The sequence below is a fragment of the Nicotiana sylvestris genome, chromosome 6, assembly GCF_000393655.2.
Source record: "Nicotiana sylvestris chromosome 6, ASM39365v2, whole genome shotgun sequence".
Lineage (NCBI taxonomy): Eukaryota > Viridiplantae > Streptophyta > Magnoliopsida > Solanales > Solanaceae > Nicotiana > Nicotiana sylvestris.
The window spans coordinates 23,443,963-23,450,367 of record NC_091062.1 but is presented as its reverse complement, the minus strand read 5'-3'; positions in this window follow the sequence as shown (position 1 = coordinate 23,450,367).

Below are 6,405 nucleotides of genomic sequence, written 5' to 3'. Positions count from 1 at the left end.
TAATGTAACTTTATATACAGACCAAAGGGAAGATAAAAAATACGATAAAAGTAGCTAAATGTAAAGTTATGTACAGACCAATAGAAGATCAAAAAGACATAAAATGTAACAATATATACAATCATCCAAAAATGTAGGGCGCACCCCCTCAAATAAAAGTTGGCATTGTCCCCAATGCCAACTAAACAAATAAGCACCAAAAAGTATAAGGAAAGGATATGGGAACTCCCTAATACGTGTCCGTCTGCATGGGATCATCAATGGTCCTCGGGTCCTCTATATACGCGGGAACCTCTGACTGGTTTCCGGTCTCCTACTACTTAGCTGCTAGGACTGGGGCCTGGACCTGGACAGGCTGAATATTAGGAACATCATGTGGCTGACTGGAGGAAGCCTCCGGTGGGTCCGCCAACTGGATGATCACTTCATCTGCTCTAGGGAGCTTCCTCTTCTTCTTAGGAAGCCTCTGTGTCTGCTCCTGCTGTAGCTCTGCTGATGGAGCTGGGTTCTCAAATAGCAAATCTAAAGGCAGCTGGTTTGCCTTCAGTCTGTCCACATTCGCTCTAAGCTCCTTCACAGACTCCTTGGAAGCCCGTGTTTTTCGCAGCTTCTTGTGCTCCCTGGCAAGCTACTTCAGGGCCTTGCCATGTGAATCCACTGCCTTAGCCAAGGCAGCCTGAGAATCAAGGATCTTCTGCTGGTTGGCAAGAATCTCCTTAAGTGAATCCTCGATAGACTGGGGCACCTGCACTGGCTGTGGTGCCGACTGAGCTGCAATGGTGGAAGTCAATGTAGACAACTTGGACGAAGCAGTCGCCATCCAGTTGTTCAAGATATGAAGTGTCTGGCTCAGCTGATGGGCGGTGATAGGATGGGCCGGGGAAGATGGAATCCCCGGGCCAGCTGAAGTAGAGGGGCCAGTAGTAGTGGAATGTCTGAGAGGCATGTCAGCAACTGTGGAGGCAGGCTTAGTGGAGGGCTCTACCGCAACCAGCTCTTCAGACTGGCCAGTTGGGGAAGAAGCAGGCGGCTTGTAATTCTTGTCCTTGGGGTGTCTGACCCCTTCAAACTATACCACAAAAACGGAGCCACGGGTTTGACCTTGATGTTAAAAGGTCTCTTCTCCACCTCCAAGTCCCAAAACTACATAGTGAGGGTGCTGGGAAAAGGGTAGTTCCGGTCATGCTCAACCCCCACTCCAGAAATGACGCGGGACATCACATTGCCCACGTTGATTGGGTAACCCGCCATAATAGATACAACAAGAACAACTCGGGCAAGTGAAATAGTCTGATCATGGGTAGTGGGGTCGAGCCGACTGCACACAAAAGTCAACCACCCCCTAGCCTCAAAGTTAAAGGTCCTCCGAAGTATTTTGACCCCTGCTTGCAACCACTCCAGAATCGTACCCGGGATTTCCAGGTATGAAGCTAACCACGGACGAACTTCCTCGCCCATTGCCAACTTTTCATTGTAAAGAGAATCATCTTCTTCATTGAACCCCAAGTATTCATTTAGTGCCTTCCCGGTAAATACCACATTTTTGTTTCGCACTTTGGTCACTTTAGTGCCCTTCAAGATGTGGGCCACATTGCTATAAAACTCCTTGACCATGTGCTCATTCGCCTTCACACAATTCTTTAAAGTGCTCCCAACCCACTCGAGCTCGAAACTGTCTATGTACATTGGGGTGTAGGGGTAGAAGGCCTCTGTAAATGAAGCTCCTCTCAAGAATCAACTTTCGTGCCGGCCACCATTCCCTAAACTTGAGGAACGCCACCTGGCTGACGAATCTATCTTCCCAAATAGGGGGATTTCTAGTCCGGTCAATACCCCCAAACCTGAGGCACACCACCCCCAGGTAACTCCCCATCTCCCTCATCACCTCTAGCACCCTCTCCAGATATTGAAGTTGTGGGAGAGGTAGAGTATTCATCCCCACTCCCTGCTGCTAAGTCCTCAGACGACCCAGAAGAAATGTTGATTGAAGCTTGAGCATCGGGGGACGAGGGAAGAGTGTCTCTATGTATGGCCCTCTCTAGATATGGGATGTATAGTGGGACTAAATCTGAAGAAATCTCCCGGGTTGGCTCATACTCACTCCCCGAGTTGTCACCGGCAGGTCATCATCTGAGAATGTTACCCTGTTCACCTCGAAAATCTTGCTGGCAATGGTTTCCAGGTGGTTTACAGAAATCTCACTGGGTACATGAGCTTCGTTCAATATCTTCAACAGGGCCCGACGATGCTCCTCAGAATGGATCAGTAATGACAACAGTGAGATCTGGGCCGGTGTTTTTCTCAGCTGTTCGACCACAGAATAGTCTTGTACTTTCATCTTCCTCAGGAACTCTTCAGCCTCTTCTTCGGACACAGGTTTCTTGGTTGCAACTGGGTTGGTTCTTCTTAGCTCCACCGGAGCAAAACATCGACCTGATCGAGTCAGCCCTTGCGCTTCACAACTGACTTCTTCCACCTGTTTTCCTTTGTACATCACCACCGCCTTTTCATATTTCCAAGGCACAGCCCTGCTGTCAATCATCGGCAGCTGGACCACAGGCTTTATGGTCACCCGTTCTCTACATACCCCTTTCAACACGACCGCCGGTGTGGGCGGGATCCCTGGTATTACCAACTTGCTTGGCTCGGGTTTGCTTGTTATGGCGGACGGGCTCTTTCCCAATATCACTACCGGCTTGACGCCTTCTCCCTGCGACTGTACACTCGTTCCTCCACTGGTTGAGACTTCTTTCGGGGCGGCTTGGATCATCATCACTGTTTGTGAGGGTTTTCTCAATTCTCCTCCCTCACACACCAACTCAATCATGTGAGTTTCGTGGTGCGCTGGCAGTGGGTTTTGGTTGATGTTAGGAGCTTCTGGTGTCTGGACCTCGATCTTATTGGTGTCGATAAGATCCTGTATGGCATGCCTTAACTTCCAACACTTCTCGGTGTCATGCCCGAGCATCCCTGAGCAGTATTCACAACTTATTGATCGATCCAAATTCTGAGGTGGGGGATTTGGTTCTCGAGTCTGGACAGGACTAACCAAACCCAATTGCCTCAGCTTGTGGAACAAAGCGGTGTAGGTTTCTCCCAACTCCGTGAAAGTTCTCTGCTTCCGCAACCTGTCATTCCTAGCATCTGGATTTCCCCGAAAGCCTACCCCTGAAGGGTTTCTATACGCCCTTGGTGGAGGGTAGGTGTTTTGTGGTGGTGCATATATGTTCTGGGGAGCCGGTGCGCGCCATTGTGGGCGAACCGGAGGCTGAGTGTATGCCTGGGCTTGGTGTACGGAACAATGTGGTTCTCGAGGTGGATAGAAATTTTGTGGTGGGCTGTATGGGTATTCTGACCTGTGAGGTCTGGGTTGGTTGTAGTGTGGCCTGCCAGCCCTGGACCAACTGCCTGCCTCGATCGTGGCAACCTCTTCTTTCTTTCTTCTCAACGCACCTCCCGTGCCGTTTTGAATAGCCTGGGTTGTGGCCTTGAGTGCCGAATAGTTCAAGATCTTGTCAGACCTTAAACCCTCTTCTATCATGACCCCTATCTTGACCACCTCGTTGAAAGATTTTCCAACTGTTGTCACCAAGTGACCAAAGTAGGTTGGATCCAATGTCTGCAAGAAATAGTCCACCATCTCTCCCTCTCTCATGGGAGGATCGACTCTAGCTGCTTGTTCTCTCCAGCGGAACCCGAACTCGCGAAAACTTTCCCCGGGTTTCTTCCCAGTTCTCAATAATGTGAGACGGTCGGGGACTATCTCAAGATTGTACTGGAAATGACCCGCAAAAGCCTGCGCCAGATCATCCCACGTGTACCACCTGCTGGAATCCTGCCTGGTATACCATTCTAGTGCAGATCCGCTCAGACTTTGGCCGAAATAAGCTATCAACAGTTCATCCTTGCCGCCTGCCCCTCTCATTTTGCTACAGAATCCCCGCAAATGTGCCATGGGATCACCGTGCCCTTCATATAAATCAAACTTAGGCATCTTAAAACCAGCCGGGAGTTGGACGTCTGGGAAAGGACACAGATCTTTGTATGCTACGCTGATTTGATTGCCCAATCCGTGCAAGTTCCTGAAGGACTGCTCCAGGCTTTTGAACTTTCTCAACACTTCATCCTGTTCAGGAGCCTTAACTGGCTTCTCAACCTCTGCCGGCACTTCTAAATGTGGATTGTAAGCTTGAGGCTCGGGTGCATGGAATGTAGGCTCAGGGGGATAGTATTGTGTATCGTGAGCCTGAAACAATGGCTCACTGGTCGTTCTCTGCAAAGGGGCTGATGTAGGTCCCACAAAAATGGGAATATTGGGTGTTGGGAGAGGTTGGTGGGGTGGTGGAGCTTGGGAATCATGAGGGCTTCTTTCTTGATGATAAAGGGGATTTGGGCGGCTTGTGGAAGGGCCAGAGTGAGGGTATTCTGGCATGTGCCCCAGTGTTTCAGGGCTCTTTTGTGTTTTGGCTATGGCTAGCTGCATTGCATTCATCTCTAGTCCCATCCTTTCAATCTTTTCCATCGCTTCTTTTAGCAACTGGCTCATCGGCCTCTCTTCCTCATTACTATTCTCTGAAGTAGTCATGCTGGTTGCTATCGGTCCTTTGGATCTGGTTTGATAAGGGTGTGTTGCCAGAATTCTTTAACAACTAACTGTCTTCGATCAGACAACAACAAACTTTGTTAGCGTTAGAGTTTAACGGATTTAATCTCAACACATAGAGGATGCAGTGCTCCTAGGTAGTTAACCGTTTCTACATGCTTTGCTTTAAACAACACGCGTCATCCCGGTTTGCTCATTTATATATTTTATTTATTTATTTATTATTCTTCTTTTTTATTTTTATACTTCCTTTTCTTTCTTTATTAAAAGCGGTCGAATCTTATGGGGATTGCCTACGTATCACGTCCCCGCGCGAATCAGACCAGGCGTAGTTCTGCCTTAAAGTAAAGAAACACAAAATTCTTGTGAAATCGTTAAATTCATTCTCAAAATTTTGCTATTACAAATTACTTCAAGCAAGGAATAGCAATAGTACAGACTCCACAGTTCTTAACCCGTTTTGACTAAAAGAAAAGAAAACAACATATGGAAAAGCAACAAAGCCAAATAAACAAGACTCAACCAAAGATTAATTTTCCAACTTAGGGGCCCGCGAGGCATCATTCGGCCTTTCCGCGGCCCTTGGTGTGAGGTCCCTCTGCAGGCTTTTCAACTCATTCATGATTCGGTGGACGCAACCCATGATGGAAACAAGGAGGGTCTTCCGAGGCATTTGCTCGCATGCCAGGCATCTCATGTAGATGTAATGCCCAATCTCGTCGATCCTTCCTCGAATGTTGTCCCTTTCTGCGAACAACTGCCTTATCTGTCGGTTCTTCAATCCTAGTGTTTGCGCATTGTTGGCAAGCTGATCCTGGAACATCTCCATTTGTCTTTCCATTCTGGTCATTGCATCGTAACATCGCCTTCTGTCGGCTTGGGCATCCCGTGTTTGCTTGAAGATCCTCTCTTGAAGAGAGGCATTCGTTTCCCTTAATGTCCCGATGCTCAGTTCATAATCCCTTATGACTTGTTGCAGGCGCTGCCTCCGGGCCATTGTACCCTTTGCCCACTTGGTCCGCAATCTTGCTGTGCTAGCCTTGGCTCTTTCCAAATCTTCCTGGCATTCCGCAACCTGATCCTTTAACCCCGCTATCAATCTTTTATCCGCCCGGCTTCTCAGCTGGTTATCAGCCTCCTTTTTCATCCTCCGGATCTGAGCTTTGAGGATCTCGCCTTCTCTGATTAATCTGTTCTTTTCTCCCTTGTGGGCAGCAGACTGTAATTGGCATTCAAACCTCATATCCTGAACTTGTTGCTTCAGTTTGCCTGTTTCGGCAAGATATTCCCGCTCTTTGGCCAACCAGCCCCACTGCTCTTGTGAAGATTTGGCAAATTCTTGCAGGTGAGGTCTTTTGGTCGGTCTTCCAGATGATGTCTCCCCTTTGTACCAGGCCTGATACCCGGGCGAAACTTCCCCTTTTGCCCGATTCATTACACAAGTATTTGCTTCTAAGTATTGACATTGGCTCCAAATTTGACGAACCCTTGCTTCAGGAAACTGGCCGTCGGGACTGATCTCGATTACCTGGATGCTCAGATCCTCGTCTTTCGGCACTATCTGATACCTCCCAAGTTGCCTTAAAACCCGATGCGGCGCGTATGGTTGAATGCTCTTAAGTCCCATTAAGAGAAAATGGGGCCTGGCTGCTGGCATGTATATGACTTCGTCGATCGGTAACCATCCTAGCGCCCACTGTATTTGACTGGCGTTGAGGGTATGGAAATATGAGGTCCATGCTGTGACTCCTTCCGGTAGGTAGGTCTCATTAACTCTGGTATAGAACTCCTCTATGCAGGTC